This window comes from Palaemon carinicauda, chromosome 39, assembly GCF_036898095.1.
Source record: "Palaemon carinicauda isolate YSFRI2023 chromosome 39, ASM3689809v2, whole genome shotgun sequence".
NCBI lineage: Eukaryota > Metazoa > Arthropoda > Malacostraca > Decapoda > Palaemonidae > Palaemon > Palaemon carinicauda.
The window spans coordinates 33,859,144-33,877,647 of record NC_090763.1 but is presented as its reverse complement, the minus strand read 5'-3'; the positions used below and the strand labels follow the sequence as shown (position 1 = coordinate 33,877,647).

Sequence of the window (18,504 nt, the reverse complement as noted above, 5' to 3'; positions counted from 1 at the left end):
GAAGGATGCAATTCTTCTAGAGAGAGGAGAGAGAGAGAGTAGAGAGAGAGAGAGAGAGAGAGAAGAGAGAGATGAGAGAGAGAGAGAGAGAGAGAATGACATATGTATGCGCCAGAAGGATGCAATTCTTCTAAGAGAGAGAGAGAGAGAGAGAGAGAGAGAGAGAGAGAGAGAGAGATAGAGAGAGAGAATGCAATTGTTCTCTGAAGACTCTCTAAAAATACCTCAGGAGCTCCATAAACCTCATTCTCTTATGAAGACGACTTCGTCCTTTTTTTTTTTTCTTAAAACTAAGCCTGATACAGGAATTGTATATCGTTGGCCTGGCGGGGCCCCTCCTCCTCCTCCCACCCCCTCCACCGCCTCCCACCCCTCCTCCTCCCACGCTCCCTCCTCCTCCTCGCCTCCTCCTCCTCCTCCCCGTCTCCAGCCTCCTCCCCTCTTCCTCTCTCCTACCTCCTCCTCCCTCCTCCCCTCTCCTCCTCCTCCTCCCTCCTCCTCCTCCTCCCCTCTCCCCCTCTCCTCCTCCCCTACCTCCCCCTCCTCCTCCCTCCCTCCTCCTCCTCTCCCCCTCCCCCTCCTCCTCCCCCTCCTCCCTCTTCCTCTCCTCCTCCTCCCCCCCCCTCCTCCTCTCCTCCTCTCCCCCTCCCCCCTTCTCCTCCCTCCCTTCCCCCCTCCCCTCTCCTCTTCCCCCCTCCCTCCTCTTCCTCCTCTTCCTCCTCCCCTCCCCCCTCCCCCTCCTCCCTCCTCCTCCTCCTCCTCCTCCTTCCCCCCCCCCCTTCCTCCTTCCCCCCTCCCTCCTTCCTCCTCCTCTTCTTCCCCCTTCCCCCCTCCTCCCCCCTCCCCCCTCCCCCCTCCTGCCTCCTATATATATATATATATATATATATACTATATATATAGTATATATATATATATATATATATGAATATATTATATATGAATATATTTATATATTCATATATATATATATATAATATATATATATATATATATATATTATATATATTATATATATATATATATATATATGTGTGTGTGTGTGTGTGTGTTTTTCATGTCTGGGGTTTGATCCGTTTTCATCACGACGCTGGCCATTGTGGATTGGTAATGGTGAGAGACTTTCGTCTAATTGCTAAAAGCAAACCAACTCGGTATGTATGGCCCTGACTAGTACAGCTTTACTGATCATAACAACCCAACTCAGAAAGGGATGAATGAATGAACTTTAATATAATTAATAGATTTAAGTAAGTATAACGAAAGATTAGAAAGCGAAAGAAAAATGAGACTGCAATTCTTGAAAACATCTTAGTTATCGGAAATGGAAGATTTTTTTAAACTTGACCTTCAAACTTGAATTTCAAACTTGAACTTCAATCTGGGCACCACCGACCTTTCAAATTACCTGCGAATATGGGAATCTTTGTTGGATTTCCTCTGCCCCATTAATATGCAAATAGTATACAGAAATAGGGGAAAAGCAGTTACTCGATATCACCCACATTGACAATGTGCTAAAAAAATAGTAGTCAATTGAGAGAGAGAGAGAGAGAGAGAGAGAGAGAGAGAGAGAGAGAGAGAGAGAGAGAGAGAGAGAGAGAGAGAGAGAGAGAGGGGAGAGAGTGTGAGTTTTCCAAGGAATGACAAAAAGCGCTAAATGAACAATTAACCACACAACGCACATAAATGAAAGCCCTGGCCTACTGTAAACAACCTTGCTTTGCAAATACTTGTATAAACGAAATTGGTCAAAACCCATAACAACACTCGGGGGTCTGGGAGCAATAAAACTCTAGAATGCACATCAAAACTTGCAACCACTCTTTGCACTCTAGTGCAGAAAGGTATAACACCTTTCATGGCACGCGAGACTTTTTAGCATCTTTTACAACCTTTGAAAATGCTCGATTCTCTTTGCTTAAATATAAGACGAACATCTCGGTTCAGCCAAACTCTTCGTAAGCTTTTTGGAAATAATATTGTATTGTTGTATTGCCATTTAAATTGATCCAGTAACGAGCATAACTGTTCCGGTTCCTAGAGTCACAATCCTTATTCAAGTTGTAAAAATCAAATGATGATCAAATCAGTGACACAGAAGGTAATTAATTCTACGTTACCAAAACCACCACAACGATTGGAATGGAAAATAATAATAATAATAATAATAATAATAATAATAATAATATAATAATAATAATAATAATAATAATAGATGAAGCTAATATAGCTTCGTTGGCGAAGGTAATTATTTTGTGCAAAATATCCACAATTACGGAAATCAACATAATAAATGGTTGATGATTTGCAAAGATACTAAAATTATAAATGAAACTATAAAATGTCACGTTAAGACGTCGTGAGAGTTTCAAGCTAACGGTTGATAAATGGTAGATCGACGGCCTTTTTGCCGACGATAATCCCATAATGAATTTATAAATTGCATCCCGATGAATCATGTTCTACAGATGAATCATAGAATATAAGGAAAATGGAGGAAATATAATACAAATTAGAGCGGAGGAAGTAAATTGGTTATAGGAAAATTGTCGGTGAAGAGACCATTTTCGTAACGGCCATTTCGCCGCCGACAACTCCATAAAATAAATGATCAAAATTTTGAATTCATAAAATTGATCCAGATGAATCATATTATGCAGATGATTAGTAAAATATATAGAAATTGAAAAAAATGTTAAAAGTTGGTACAAATAAGGGTGGAGGATGAAAATGAGATATGGGGAAAATTGGGAGATTGTCGGTGAAGAGACCCATTTATGTTACGGTCGCCCTTTAAAGCGGGGTTTACACGGGCGAGCAGCTCGTCGAGCCTGGCTCGACAACCCTGTGTTTGAATTGATGTTCGAGCGTGTAAACGGGCTATTTGGTTGTCGAGCGCGCTCGTCGAGCGGCTCGATGAAAGTCAGACTCATCTTGACTTTTGTGGCGGAGCTACATTGTTTGGCGAACGGTGTGAAACGGGTGTCGAGCATCGAACCTCAGTTGTTATTCAAACCTGCTAGAGGAAACATCATCAAAGAAAAGAATAATGGCTGCCATTAATGAAAGTAAGAATGAGAAGGATGTCGTACTTGATTTCATACATGCATATCGAGCTCATCCAGCTTTATGGAAAGTTAAATCAAAAGACTATTCCAATAAAGTAGCCAGAAACAAGTGAATAGCGGACACTCAGTCTTTCATGTGGAGTTATGGCCTTCCTCATAGTTGTATTTTCATAAGTAATGAAAGGGCTGACACGATTCAGTAGATCAATGTACGTGTCTTCATCCATACGCAAATAATTGCGCCAGTCATCTGGCTCTAATTTTAAAGCAACAAGCAAGTTGGTATATGAAAATTTCTCTCTTTTGATATTTTTTTCCCTTCTTAGTGCCACTGCTAAAGCAATGGCTATCAAATCGTCCTGGTCGAGAGACATGTTGACGTTGTTTTAGCACGGGGCACACTGAGGCTCGATGTACTGTCTGAAAGCTCTTCGAGCCGTTCTACAAGTAGGTTCGACAACCGGGCTCGACGAGCTGCTCGGCCGTGTAAACCCCGCTTAATATCGCCGATGATAATTCCTTTAACTTCAGATTTTTTATTTATAGATTAAATCAAGATGAATCAGATTCTTTGGCTGAATCGTGAATTATATTGAAAATCAAGATCCAAGGAGAGTAGAATCTGTTGCCATTTCAGTAAGAGCATCATATGTCACCAATTTGGTAACGGATGGGTTTTAGTGCATCTATCCGACTCTCCCATCGTGTTTCACTCAAGAGGTTTTACTGTTAAGCTTTCTACATGACGTTTCAGTACATCCCAACGATGAGTTGAGGCTGAGAAGATTACATAGAGCTTTTGTATCAGGCCGAAAAAATTAAGTTGCTTCTAAGCAGCAACTTTCTGCATCATTCACCACAAGATTTAATGTGTGTGCTGAGCATGGCACGAACAGCGCCCTGGAATTTCTTTGAAGGATTTTCTTCTGTACCCCATTGTGCTTGCCTTTCATATTGCTGCCATTATCATACCCTTGACCTCGCAAGTTGTCAATGCACAGATCCATTTCTTGAACTCTTCCAGAATAGTTTCAGCCATGAATGCACCAGTGGTTTCTTGTAGTGGCACATAACCTAAGAAATGTTCTGTCACAGCTATCACAGCATTATCTTCATCAACTTGAACAAACCTGATTATGACTGTCATTTGCTCCACATGAATCACATCAGGTGTGCTGTCCAAAATTATTGAAAAATATTTTGCAGCACGTGCATTTCTCAGAATTTCTTCCTTAATAACATTTGCTAATATGTCTATCAATTCATTCTGAATGTTTTTTCCTAAGTAATGTACATGTTTCTTCATTCCTTATCATCCGCAGATGTTCACTCATAACTGGATCAAACAAAGCCATTAGTTCTACAAACTTTAAAAAATTTCCATTTCCTGCACTGTACAATTTTTCATTTGTTCCTCGAAAAGAGAGATTCTGCACACCAAGTACCCTTACGAAGGCAATAAGTCGTTCCAAGATTTGTTGCCAATAATTTTCAACTCTTTCTCTTGTACACCGGGTTTCATCATCTATTGTTTTGTGTTTCTTCAAACGCTGCTCAAGCTCTTTCCACTTGTCCACATTGTTCAAATGATCAGGTAATTTTTCATGTGATGACAGTAATGATGATAAGTTTTTCCTGGCTCGTAATCCAATACTAGAAAGTGAAGAAATGCGTTTCATGCCTAACAGCTTGCAACAGAAACACATTACATAATCAGTTGACACTGAATATTTTAGCCACTTTCGGTGCATAACTTCTCCATTGGGTAAATGTCTTTGATAATGGAAGCTCGAAAACTTTCTCTGGTTTTTATCTCTTGGAACCCTGATATCCAATATCTGCATGGGTCCATGTTGCTCCAGTTGTTGCCTTAACTGATCATCATGGCTAGTCCATGTTGCTGGATCACTGTAGTATATATCAGTCAGTGTAGGCCTACCAGAGTGCTTCATTAGTGTTACTTTCTTCATCCTTGGTCACTGTGCCTTCATTTTCAGACTTAACTTTGTCTGCAGTTTCCTGAACGTTTACTTCAGTCTCTGATTTTTCATGTGTACTGGTGCTGTTTCCAGCTTCTATCATCTTACTGTTAGCTGTCTCTGGTTCATCTTGCGTATCGGTGCTGCCATTAGGTTCTATATGTGCTATCTCTGCTGTTGTCTCCGCAATCTGGTGAGTAGACACGATGTATACATCATCTACCCCCCCCCCTGCTGTCTCTCGCAGACCTAGTGATGCTGTCTTTACATTTCATCTCTACTTCCTTGTCTGTCTTTTTCTCTGATTTTGCATCACCTTTGGTTGCATCATGAGATTCATGACCCAGTTCATCAGTCTCCCGCAGCAGATACTTAAGAAATGATCCTTGTCGTTTGGCTTCTTCTTTTTCTCGTTCAGCTTTACGCTTGCGATACTGAGTTCCAGATGGGCGCTTAGACATGTCGAAATAAAACTTTTAATACAAGCTAAATATTGAGTCACTTTGACTAAGCAATAACACGTATTTTATATATATATATATATATATATATATATATATATATATATATATATATATATATATATATATATATATATATATATATAATCACACACATTTCAATGTACATGCACACACACATTATGTATATATATATATATATATATATATATATATATATATATATATATATATATATATATATATATATATATAGTGATATATCAATATAAGCTTCAAGCATATGATCATATCATATATTTGATATAGCACTGATATTGCATTAATAATTGTATTAAATATTAAATCCAATAAAACTCCCCAAAAACACATTAAACCCAATAATCCTCCTCCCCCCCAAAAAAAAGTGAGTTGATTGAAAAAAAATTCCAGCCCTGATGTATATATATATATATATATATATATATATATATATATATATATATATATATATATATATATATATATATACATACACTATATATAATATATATATTATATATATATTAAATTCATGTATAATTCTTCTATATATAATTGCTTTGCATATATATTTATTTGTTAATTTATTTATTTATTTAGTTACCAGTTCTTGCGCCCCCCCCCCCTTCTTGCACCCTATGCGACTTCCTAGTTTCACCTTAAGGACGAGCCGGCCTGCTATGGCATTGTTTTATATATAATTAAACGCAATCGTTTTAGCCACTAGTAAAGGATTCCAGAGCTTAAAATATGTTGTCTTACTAAAATTTTTGGTTAAAGAATTAGCCTAGTACCCAGAAATTCTGTGATTACACGATAAACCACTTAAGAGTTGTCAGTGTCGATGGAAAATAGTTAAGCCAGTTATAAAGCTTATTGTAGTGATAAGTAAAACTGTCATGGATATCACCCTCAACAGTATGGAGTGTTGGGGAATGTTTTACGAAAAAACATTTTCTGATATATAATTTATGAAGCTTTTATGATTTCAGAGTACGTAATTTGCAGAAAGAAAAACTTTAACATTATTTATTTTATTTTTTAAGCTGAATTTATTAATAAGCTTGATTACAAATTCATACATTTCTATGATATTTGCATCAATTAATCGTAATAATCTGGCATTAAAGGTCACTGCAGCCTAAAATATTCAATTTACGTATTTTTAAGATTATCAAGCGAAAGTACTGACTTAGGTTATGGATGTTTCATTTTTGTATCCATGAAAAATAGCCTCCTTTTTTCCATATTGTCGTGAAGCCTGGAGAAACTTTTGGGCCATAGTGTAACTGCAGGATTTCCCTCAATTTAACCTTAGTGTTAAATGACCTCCCTGGTCCCAACACTGTACCATGTGGCCAAATTCTAAGTTCAATTCATGAAAAAAAAATCTTAAGAAATTCTATTCTAGTCCCAGGCATTTTCTTTGAAATCTGATTTTAGATTCAAGTAAAACTATCATTAACCCTTCCTTCCTATTAAACATGGAGATCAAGTGTCCTGCATAAGGCAAGGTGTTCTTGAACGAACGAACGGAGATCCAGAGAATGTTGTATTTCGGAAAGGAATTGCTAATGTAGAATTTATGTAGATTTTGTCATTTTCTAGTATTTATTTAAAAATAAATGAATAAAACATATGTAACAAGCAACGGAAAATTTAAATTTTCCATTATTACATGACCGCACTGTCGTTGAGTAAGCTTACCCTGGCAAAGTCGTATACGGTACCTCCGTAGGGGCTGCAGTCGTGGCCACGGTACAGCGCCCTTAGTTTTGCTCCCTTTCAACATACCTTTTCAACTTTTGCTACTGTGCAATTGTAGGAATTTTTCCCCAATTATGATTTGGGGATGAATGCCCTCTCAGGCCTAAACTGGTCTCTATACCCCAAATTCATTAATAAAATCCTCAGGCATTTGACTACATATTGGAGGGCAATGATTTAGTCGAAATTGTCTTATCGTTGCTTAAAAGTAAAAAAAAAGAAATAAAAAAAATTTGCTCAAGGACTTTTGACAAGGTAATTCATATCTATTCGAGTCTCTCTCTCTCTCTCTCTCTCTCTCTCTCTCTCTCTCTCTCTCTCTCTCTCTCTCTCTCTCAAATTTGCTTACTTGAGTATACACATGGGAACCTTATATCTATTAAACCCGATTGGTAGCACTAAGCGAAGCTAAGATTTGTAAGTATTATTTACCCTTAAGTGAAAATCTTTAATGTGCATAGTATTTCTGAAAGTACGAATTTCGGTTTAATGTTTAAAGAGTACGGAATAATAGTGCACTAACTACAAATGTAAATTGTATGTTTTACCTACGAAATGTGTTGAAATTCGAATTAGTGGATACATTTCTTTCATAAGTGTTCCTCTCCCAATAATAATTTTTTTTCCATATTACCGTCCCTTGTGATGACTAACATATTTCCAGGAATGAGGAATAAAGAAACAATATGAAAATGTATTTATTTTTTCTCGGTCATTTTCTGAAAGAGCAGTATTGATATTTAGTTATTAGGGGAAAACTACCTGACTTCAAGGACTACCGACGAATAATCCTTTGTAGTTAAATGCTGTCTTCGGCTTTGCATGTGTTATTTTATGACAAATATAAATGTCTTTGTGTTGACCTAATCCATACGGCATATTTTTTTTAGATCAAATGTATTTTTTTTTTGTGAGCTGATTTGAAGGACATTAATTGATTCGATAGTATTTTCTTGGAGTTTAGGATACTCTTTCTACATTTGTTTTTAATAGTTTTTATATAAATACAATGATTAATTGAATGTGATCAAAGCAAGCCCTTACCATATTTCCTGATGATTTTCCTTGTAAAATTAACATAAAAGAAATTCAATGATAATTGAAGAAGTTAGCTGATTAATTACAGCATTTGGAACATTTCACAATATTGTCTCCTTTTACATATATATATATATATATATATATATATATATATATATATATATATATATATATATATATAATGTACGTATGTACGTATGTATGTATGTATGTATGTACACACACACACACACACACACACATATATATATATATATATATATATATATATATATATATATATATATATATATATATATATATATAAATGTTAGATTATTTGAAGATAAGTTAACAACATTTTAGTATTTTTGCCTTTTTACCTGGTTTCTTAGATATTTTGTTTAACAGCTTTATGTATATATATATGTAAAGAAGTGCTGTGAAACGATTGCTCTTGAGATTTTTATATTAAATTGTATTTTTATTTCAGGCCGATTTATTTTGATGAGGATAGTCCTTCCGAAGAATCAAATGACCGGTTTGCTGCCAGGATCTGTAGCCCGATGTGAAGGTAAGATTAACCAAACTCAAGATTGCAGTTTTTCTCAACTTTTAAATATTTTACTGGAGCTTTATGATTCCATTTGTATTTTACACTCGGTGAGCTTTACTCCTTCATTTCCCGGTGTTTTGTGAAAATACTGTGAAATGGATCTCTCTCTCTCTCTCTCTCTCTCTCTCTCTCTCTCTCTCTCTCTCTCTCTCTCTCTCTCTCTCTCTCTCTCCAACTTTCATTCCATAGTCTGTTAGATTTCATTAAAACTTTCTTTCTACTGTATACTGTAGTCTGCTAAATTTGATTTATTTACATGTGGATCATTAATTCACTTAATGCTTCAGACATTCTTTTGAATTCCTGTTAATTTGTCTCGACTGTTTGCTCTTTCATTCGTCCATGTCTCCAAAGGAGGTGATGCCATGAGGCACTTTACACTATTCATTGTAGAGATGACTAAATTGTATTTGCAATGTGCTTAAGGTACCCCAGCTCTACTGTTTTTGCTGTCCAACTCCTTAAACTTAATTTTGCAGTATTAGGGGTTTCCTCAATTTGCACGTGGGTGCTAAATGGTGTCTCGCATTTATAAACTCGATTCATTTCAATACAAACTTTAAATTTGTATTTTCCCGTTACATCTGGACATTGAATTACCTTTGCCATTCAAACGCCGAGTCATAAGGCACAAATTTATTTAAGTTCTGTCAAATCTATTCGTCAAAAATTTGCTCATTAGCACTGTGGTTATTCTCTCTCTCTCTCTCTCTCTCTCTCTCTCTCTCTCTCTCTCTCTCTCTCTCTCTCTCTCTCTCTCTCTCTCTCTCCAAACTTAGTCAGTCAGAACTCATCACAACTTTCTTTCTACTGTAGAGTCTGTTAAATTTGATTTATTTGCGTGTGGACCATTCATTCATGTATTTCTTCATACATTATTTTGGAATACCATTAATGTTTTTGACCGAAGGAGGAAATGCCACCAGGCCCTTAACACTATTCATTGTAAACACTACTAAATTGTATTTGCAATGTGCATAAGGTCCCCCAGCTACTGTTTTTGTTTTTTCCCCAACCCCTCAAACTTTATTTTGCAGTTTTAGGGGTTTCCTCAAGTTGCTCGTGGGCGCTAAATGGTGTCTGTGACATTTATAAACGCGATTCATTTCAATATAAACTGTGAACTTGTATTTTCCCGTTACATCTGGTCATTTAATTGCCTTTGCTATTCAAACGCAGAGTCATAAGGCACAAATTTATATAAGTCCTGTCAAATCTATTCGTCAAAAATTTGCTCTCTAGCACTCATTTTATCTCTCTCTCTCTCTCTCTCTCTCTCTCTCTCTCTCTCTCTCTCTCTCTCTCTCTCTAATTGAGCAATGTAAAATTTATCCCCGGTTAAAATATTTAAGTTAATTTAGGGAAAATGTCTATTGCCCTCTTCGAGTAGTGTAGTAAATTTAAAAGTAAGCTCGATGGTTTTTTTTTTATAATTCATTGTATGATCACACCCAAGGTAAATATGGGCACTAAGTAAGGTAAACATAGGTTAAATAATAGTTAATGCTGTTGTTCGTTCCACAACTCTACCGCAATACTTCAGATATCACTTCACGAAATGTATTTGTCCTGGCTAGAAAACTAAGGCTAAACTTCCGTCATTTATTGATAACGAAAAAATTGTATTCAAATGATTAAGGTATTCTCTTAAATAATAGTTTGCTGAAACGCAGTCGATCTCTCTTTTCCTTTCACTGTCATTGGATCTGTTGAAAGGTTTCTTGTTGTTTTGTTGTCTTAATTTGTGTAACCGTGGTGTTTTTTTTATAGTTAATCCTATTGCCCAAGGAATATTAGATTAATTAGCACCAAATTAAATTTATGGGATAATTGTTTGTATTTATGAAAGTGCATAGTAAATGATATTGTAGGGTCCTTGTGATGTTATACATAACCTTTATGCAAAAAAAAAAAAAATCTTAATTACTCAGGGGTAAGTCGTCATTTTTCAAATATTTTAACACTCGTCGCTACTATTTTATATATCTGTTATGGTCAATATTGGAAAATTATTTCTGTAATTTCACAAAATTTATTACATACACTCGTGTAATCGAATATCCTCTTTATGGTTAAAAAGGAATTTCTTGCACCGTTTGTGACTTGGATATTTCTGTGTCAGTTTTCCATTTTTTTGAGTTTTATCTTACATTAACAGCCTAGTTGACAATTTACAGTGTAAGTTAATTGTTTGACGATACACAAAATCCTTAAGAAGATTTTGCAGAAATGCCTGCTCTCAATTAAGGAAAAAGCCTCTACTCCTTAAGTTTTGTAGATTCAGGCTTGAAAGGCTAAAGTAATACATACATAATACACCAAACTCATAAAACATTAATTTGTTTATTTTAGGCGCTTAGTTAAATTCCCAAGGAATGTTTAAAATAGTCTATATAACGTTTATTCTTATCGGACCCTCCATAATCCAACTAGTCCACTGGCTGACACTCTCTTCAAGTCCCAACGACTTTCTAACTCAAATTAATACAGATTGACTGATTTGTGACTGTTTCTGACGATTGATTGATTGATTGATTGAAAGTTTTCTGGCATCCTGACATCTAAGGTCATTGACGCCGATACCATTTACTGTATAAGAAAATTAAAAGAGAATTCGATTAAAACCATAAAAATTAAGAAGTCATTAAAATAGTTAAATAGTTTTCAGAAGACCTGCTTCTGAAATAAATCTAAAAATTCCGCTCGCATAGTAAGACACATCATGTCCAAGAATCTTGGCAAGGATAAACCTGCCATCCTCACCTCGAGCCTCAAACAGATATCTATTTCTTAAGTTAGTAAAATTAGGGCATTCGGTCAACAAATGCCTCACTGTTAAAGGTACTAAGCAGTCCTCGCAATACGGTTGGTGTTGGCCCTTCAGCAGAAACTCGTGTGTCAACCGTGTGTGACCAATACGGAGACGACAAAGAGTCGTCTCCCATTTTCGGGGAATCATGTTATACCTCCAAGGTGATATGATATTTGTTACTTCCCTCATTTTATTGCCGTCTTGACTGTCCCAGTGCTGTTGCCATTTATCACAAACCAATTTCTTGATGTAAGGTAGGAGATCGTTACATGGAATGGGATACCTCCTTGGTAGCAACTCGGATGCCGCATTCTTCGCCAGTAAATCTGCCTTCTCATTCCCAGACACACCTACATGTGCTGGAACCCAACAAAATCGAACAGTTATACCTTTCCGTCCAATAATAAAAAGCCATTCTAAAATCTTTAAAACTAGAGGGTTACTAGAATTAAAAACTTCTAAAGCTTGAAGAACACTCCTTGCATCACTAAAAATTGTAAAATTACCCTCCTTTTCCAAAGCTATTTTCTCAATAGTGGTTAATATGCCATACAGTTCGGCAGTAAATATGGAAGCTGTTAGAGGAAGTGCACCTCTACAATTAAAATCATTACTATGTACTCCAAATCCAACGCCAGCATCAGATTTGGAGCCATCAGTATATATAAAAGTCGATCCCCTATGTTCTTCGACATGTTCCATAAAAAGATACCTGGATTCTAAGTCAGTCATATTCTTCTTAACTCCAATAAAGTATTTACAAAAAGATATGTCAGGTAATTTCCATGGAGGCGTTGTTGATACCTTGGATGGAAGTACCTTATTTCTAATTATATCCAGACTATTTAAAAATCGTTTCACCCGAAAGCCATAAGGTTGAGGAGATTTTGGGTGCAACTCAAAGTATGATGCGTGTCTTACAAGGCTTGCAGTCTGAAAGGCTAGAGAGCTAGGGAGTCTTTGCAATCTAAACCAATACCGAAGAATGGAAGACATTCGGTAAAGGTCTAGAGGTAACTCTCCAGCATCAACAAGGAGACTTGGGATAGGCGAGGTTTTAAAAGCTCCAGTAGACAATCTAATACCTGCATGATGTATCGAGTCTAATATTTTTAACCGGCTTGGGGTGGCTGAAGAATATACCTCACAACCATAACTAATTTTGGAAAAAATCAAGGCCTTGTATAATTTTAAAATAGTATTGCGGTCTGCCCCCCATGATGTATGGGACAATACTTTTAAGATATTCAGAGCTTCAACACATTTAGCTTTTAGCGCTTTTAGGTGAGAAACCCATGTAAGTCTACAGTCAAATATCAAACCTAAAAATTTGGTTTCCGATACACATGGTATCCGTTGACCTTTAATGTATATATCCGGGTCTGGATGTACTCCCCGGATACGACAAAAATGGACAATGGTAGTTTTACTTGTCGAGAACTTAAATCCATTCATGTCAGCCCACTGGATAATTTTATCAATAGAGAGTTGGATTTTTCTCTCAACCATTGCCATTCTAGTGCCAGCAAATGATATTGAGAGATCATCCACAAATAGTGTTGAGAGAACATCCTGGGGAATGGCTGTGGATATCCCATTAATTGCTAGTGCAAAAAGGGTTACACTCAGCACACTACCCTGAGGAACTCCTTCTTCCTGGCACTTACTCTCTGATAGAGTTTCCCCCACTCTCACTTGAAAAACTCTACGTGAAAGAAATGCCTGAATAAATAGTGGCAGCTCTCCTCTCAATCCCAATTCATGAATGGTTTTAAGAATACCATATCTCCATGTGGTATCATATGCCTTTTCAAGGTCAAAAAATACTGTAACATGGTGCTGTTTGGAAGCAAAGGCTTCACAAATAGAAGACTCAAGTCGTATCAACACATCAGTCGTTGAGTGCATTTTTCGGAATCCACATTGAATCGGTGATAAAATACCTTTCTTTTCAAGGTACCATATCAGCCTTGCATTGACCATCTTCTCCATGATTTTACATAAACAAGATGTCAATGCAATAGGACGATAGTTTGCTGCTAAAAACTTGTCTTTACCGGGTTTTAAAAAGGCTAAAATAATGGCTAGTTCCCAAACACTTGGGTAGCTATGATCATGCCATATTCTATTAATAATGCTTAAAATAAATAGCTTTGTATTAAAATGTACATGTTTAATCATTGCATATGGAATTCCATCGGGTCCAGGGGCTGTATCGTTGCAATGAGCAAGTGCGGAATCAAATTCTCTTTCAGTGAAAGGAGAATTATACGACTCTTCCCTTCTTGTTGCAAAATTTAAAATTTTCTTTTCTTCAGTGCTCCTATACTGGTGACCAGGGGCTCCTTCACACTTGCTGGATACATTTGAAAAATGATTAGCCAGGGCATTGCTAACTTCATTTGCTTCAGTTACATACTGGCCATTCACCTTCAACACTGGTGGTGGGTTGGGGGTGAATTTGCCAGCTATCTTTTTTACTTTCCTCCACACAGAAGATGGTGGTGTTCTACTGTTAATAGAGGAAACAAAAGACATCCATGACTGGCGCCTTGCTTCTTTCATGGCACGACGGAACTGTGCTCTACATTTCTTGTACATTATTAAATTCTCATCAGTTCTGCGTCTACGCAATCGTGTTAGAGATCTTCTTGTGGCTCTGTGGAGTGCAGTTAGTTCTGAAGACCACCACGGGACTGGTCGTCGTTTGAATAACCCTGTTGTTTTGGGAATTGAATTGACTCCTGCTGTATGAAGAGTTCCATTCAGTAGGTCTATGGCATCATCAACACTTTCAAACTGTTCTGCTCTCCCTTCGATTTCACTTAGCTCACAAAATTTAACCCAGTCTGCCTTGTCTAGATTCCAACGTGGCGATCTTTGCAAAGGCGGACCCTTGTTGGTGTTTATAATGATTGGTGCATGATCACTAGTATGCCAATCATCTAATGTCCTCCAATCAAAATCAAGAAGGCAGTTAGAGCTTGCAATTGAAAGGTCAATGCATGACAAAGTACCTGTCTGAACATGGAAGTGTGTGGGCTCTCCTGTATTAAGGAGTCCCACATCCTCATTCTCCACAATTGATGAGATAATATTGCCCCTTGTGTTGGCCAAAACATCACCCCATAAAGGATGTCTACCATTCATATCTCCCAGTAAGAGAAAAGGTTGAGGGAGTTGTTGAATGACCTCTGCTAAATCATCATATAAAATAATATCATTTGGAGGTAAGTACAGAGAGCATATTGTATATTTTCTCCCTATATCAATTTGTACAACAACTGCCTGCAGGGTTGTACGTATAGACATGGGTATTTGGGGAACATCTCGACGAATGTACATGAGACTTCCGCCATGGCTCCCTGCTTGTTGATTATATGGTGTTCTATAGCTAACATACTCTCGAGGACTAGGAGTGTTAGAATCAAGCATACTTTCCTGTAGACATACAATTATGGGGGAATGCTCATGAATTAGGAGCTTAAGTTCTTCATATTTCGCCCTCAAACCCTGACAGTTCCATTGCAAAATGGAGGAGAAAACTATGGATTATTTCTGGAAGACATCTTGGATGAGGTCTTCCCATTGACAGTTTTTGATTTGACAATATTTTCTGTAGGCTTCTTAAGTTTGGGTCTTGATAAATTAGGTTTTATATTAGCCTTTTCAGTGTTGTTGTTACCTATTTCTTGTGGGGGATGGTGGACCTCCACTTGAATTTTTGATTGATTCAAGAAGTTTTCCTGTTGATCTGAAATATCAACAGGCAAAACATCATATCTATTTGATGACATAACTTTTGTGTTTTTAATGGATGGGGGTGAGAGAGATGGAGGTCTCTCTCTTTTCCTATTGACAGGTGGTGATTTATTAGGTTTTGATGCTTTCCCCACTACAGGCGCACCTGATAATTCTGTTTCATGCGGAACCTCCATCAAATCAGGCAAAGATATAGCCTGAGAGAGGTTAGAATTATCCTTTGTAGTGGGGGACAAAGGTTTACTAGAGGTGAGAAAGGTCTTACGTGATATTCTTGCCTTATCCTCTAGAATTCTATCAGAAGATGGCAAATTTCTTTTCTGGGGAATAGAGGCAGTATTAGGTGGGCTGGATGTCTCCTGCCTCATTTTTTCTCCGGATTTCAATACTTTTGCATAACTTGCTGATTTACTCAATAGTCTCTTGGCATGCCCCACACTTATGTGTTCAATACTGGATTTATTGAGAGCAGCCTCTTCTAATTTATATTGCTGGCAGTTCCTATCCGTAGATTTGTGATTCAAATTGCAGTTTATACAATTGGCCTCTAGTGTACAGTCTCCATGGTAAACATTAGAGCATGTACTACACATTTTATCATTCTTACATACTTTAGATGGATGCCCATATCTATAGCAATTAAAACATTGCAGCGGCTTCTGCTTAAAAGTTCGCACTTTAATTCGTTCATTCTCTATGTAAATGTGGAAAGGCACATCAGCATCCTGGAAAGTCAGGATAATCATTGACGTTCCAGGGACTTTATGCACTTTCCACACAGTTAAAGGACACATGGCCAATATCTCCTCTTCTGTGAATTCATATAAGTCTCTATTAAAAACTACTCCCCTTCCATAACTGAAGTTTAGATGGGGTTTCACATCCAGCTTTATGTCTTCGTTATCTGTATTTAAATTGGAAAGTATAACCGATTGAGTTTCTGATTTGGCACTTATTAGGAAACTGTTCTTTCCAAACCGAGATATATCTCCTGGTGCAATAGTACCTACTTTCTTTTGAAGAAATTTACATATTTTGAAATAATTTCCAGTACTCCCTTTTGATTGTGCAATAAGCCACTTTGGTGGTTTTGGCTTTCTCTGGGAAGGTACAACTACCTCTATACTTTCATCAATCCAATCTGCAGGCCTATATACATCCAGATTCTTGGGTACCCGATCGCAAAGAGCACCCTTGAAATTCAAATTACTGATTTTAATATTCATGATATCATTGATAGCTTTGAATGCTTCATCATGGTTATCAAATGATATCCATGAATCCCATTTGTCACCTTCAAGCCTCATCCTAATTTCCCTGATGTGACCATAACATTGAAATAATTTATATAGAACATCGTAATTGGTTTCAATGGGGATCTGAGTGATGTGAAGGATTCGCAAATTCTCCATGTCACCCAAATTACTTTGTTTTTGAACATAAGTAGCATGGTCCTTTAGAGTTTCCGGGTCGTCAACAGAGGGGTTAGTTTTAGGAGTAGAAGCAAGCCGGGTTATCCACCTCTTATCAGAGGATTTCAGTCCTCCTATCCCATGTGGCCCAACACGAGAAGAGGCTTCAGCGGGGACCAGTCCTCTATTAGAGAGGGGCTGCCTCTCTTAAGGTGGGCGTACACTGGTCAGTGGGGGTAGTTAGCCCCTCCCACCGACGACTCCAATGCCTAGCGTCACCCATTACCCGCAAATATGGGTGACTTAAAACCGGATCATTGGAGCCCGACTCTTAACAGACTTAGTCTGCACCCAATGGGGTCTGCCAGAGGGTGATGGTGTCTAAATTTGTACAGGTTGAGATGGCATGACATCCATCCCACCCTGCGCCAAATCCAAAGCAGCAGTCAAAACCTAAGTCGTACAAGCTAAAGTCGTCAACAAGTTCATGCCCAAGAGGAAGAGATGGGAGAAAATAAGAAGTAATCAAAGGAACGGAGAGAAAGTGCTGACTAATTTAGTTGGATCAACAGTTGGGCACCGAGGTCCAGTGGGGAAGTAGTTCCCATTGTTCATTAGAGCCCAACTGCTAGTCCCTAAGCCCCCCATCCTCATCAAGGCTTCAGCATCTGGGGGGTGTTTCTGACGAAGCTCTTCCGGTTGACGTATCGTAGTAGACTCGTAGAGTTTTACTGGCAGCTAGTCAATGTCAGCTAAAAGGGCACCGTTGCGAATCGCTGCAAATATGACTCGCTAAAAGAAATGGACTATAGTAGACTCGTCGAGTTTTACTGGTCACTCAGGACGATATCTTAGATCTTGACTCAGGAAACTAGTTCCATCCGGAATTTCTGCTGGTTTGTTCTCCAACACCCATAAAGATCAAGTCTGTCTGTAAAGTAGATAGTAAAAAACTTCGGTTACTCTTTTTAATTTTTACCTGTATTTCATTTGACTTCGAATGTTATTTCTTATAGAGTTCATTTTCGTGGTAATACATACAGTATATTGTTTCTCAAGGATATTTTAGTCCAAGCAAGAGCTGAACCTGAATTTTGTACATGCTCACAGAATGAAAAATGAAGGTTCAAAGTCGTATAAATCTTTAGATTGCATCTATTCTTACTGTTGTATCGTAGTTTAATGACGTGAAATGTTCAAGAGCATTGGTATTCATCCGTTTGTCGTTTTAAGGTAGTTTCCAAGGGAAGTTTGACAGTAGTACACCCAGCAACAAAACCGGTGTCGCCTGGCCAGACCTGGGTTGGAGAGATCATGCCCCTCTTGCCCTGAAAGGTGGCCGAGGTTAAACAACCGAGACATCGTTAGGATGGTTAGAATGTGAGGAGGGAAATTACCAATATCACTCAAAGAAATGCGATGAAGCGAGATAACCTTTTTATTCTTTCAAGAAATGTAATCTAATATTTCGAAACTAATTCATCCTCAGATTTTATCAGAACTTTTTATTTGAATTTTCCTATCCTTTTTCTATATAATATTTTCTTAAATGATATTGGAACTGACTATTCATATTAATATTC

The 18,504-nt window shown here is 37.4% G+C and overlaps 1 long non-coding RNA gene across 3 annotated transcripts in view; it reads left to right on the top strand.

Moving 5' to 3' along the window:
- The window catches only part of LOC137630831 (uncharacterized), a 221,170-nt gene that overhangs the window by 16,800 nt on the left and 185,866 nt on the right, over positions 1-18,504 (top strand). The window contains exon 1 of one of the 3 annotated variants that reach the window (XR_011041771.1): positions 8,818-8,893. The exons of the other annotated variants lie outside the window; for them this stretch is intronic. This is a non-coding gene — a long non-coding RNA (uncharacterized lncRNA). Of the gene's footprint in view, positions 1-8,817; positions 8,894-18,504 lie in introns of those variants that run through there. 3 annotated transcript variants of the gene reach the window in all.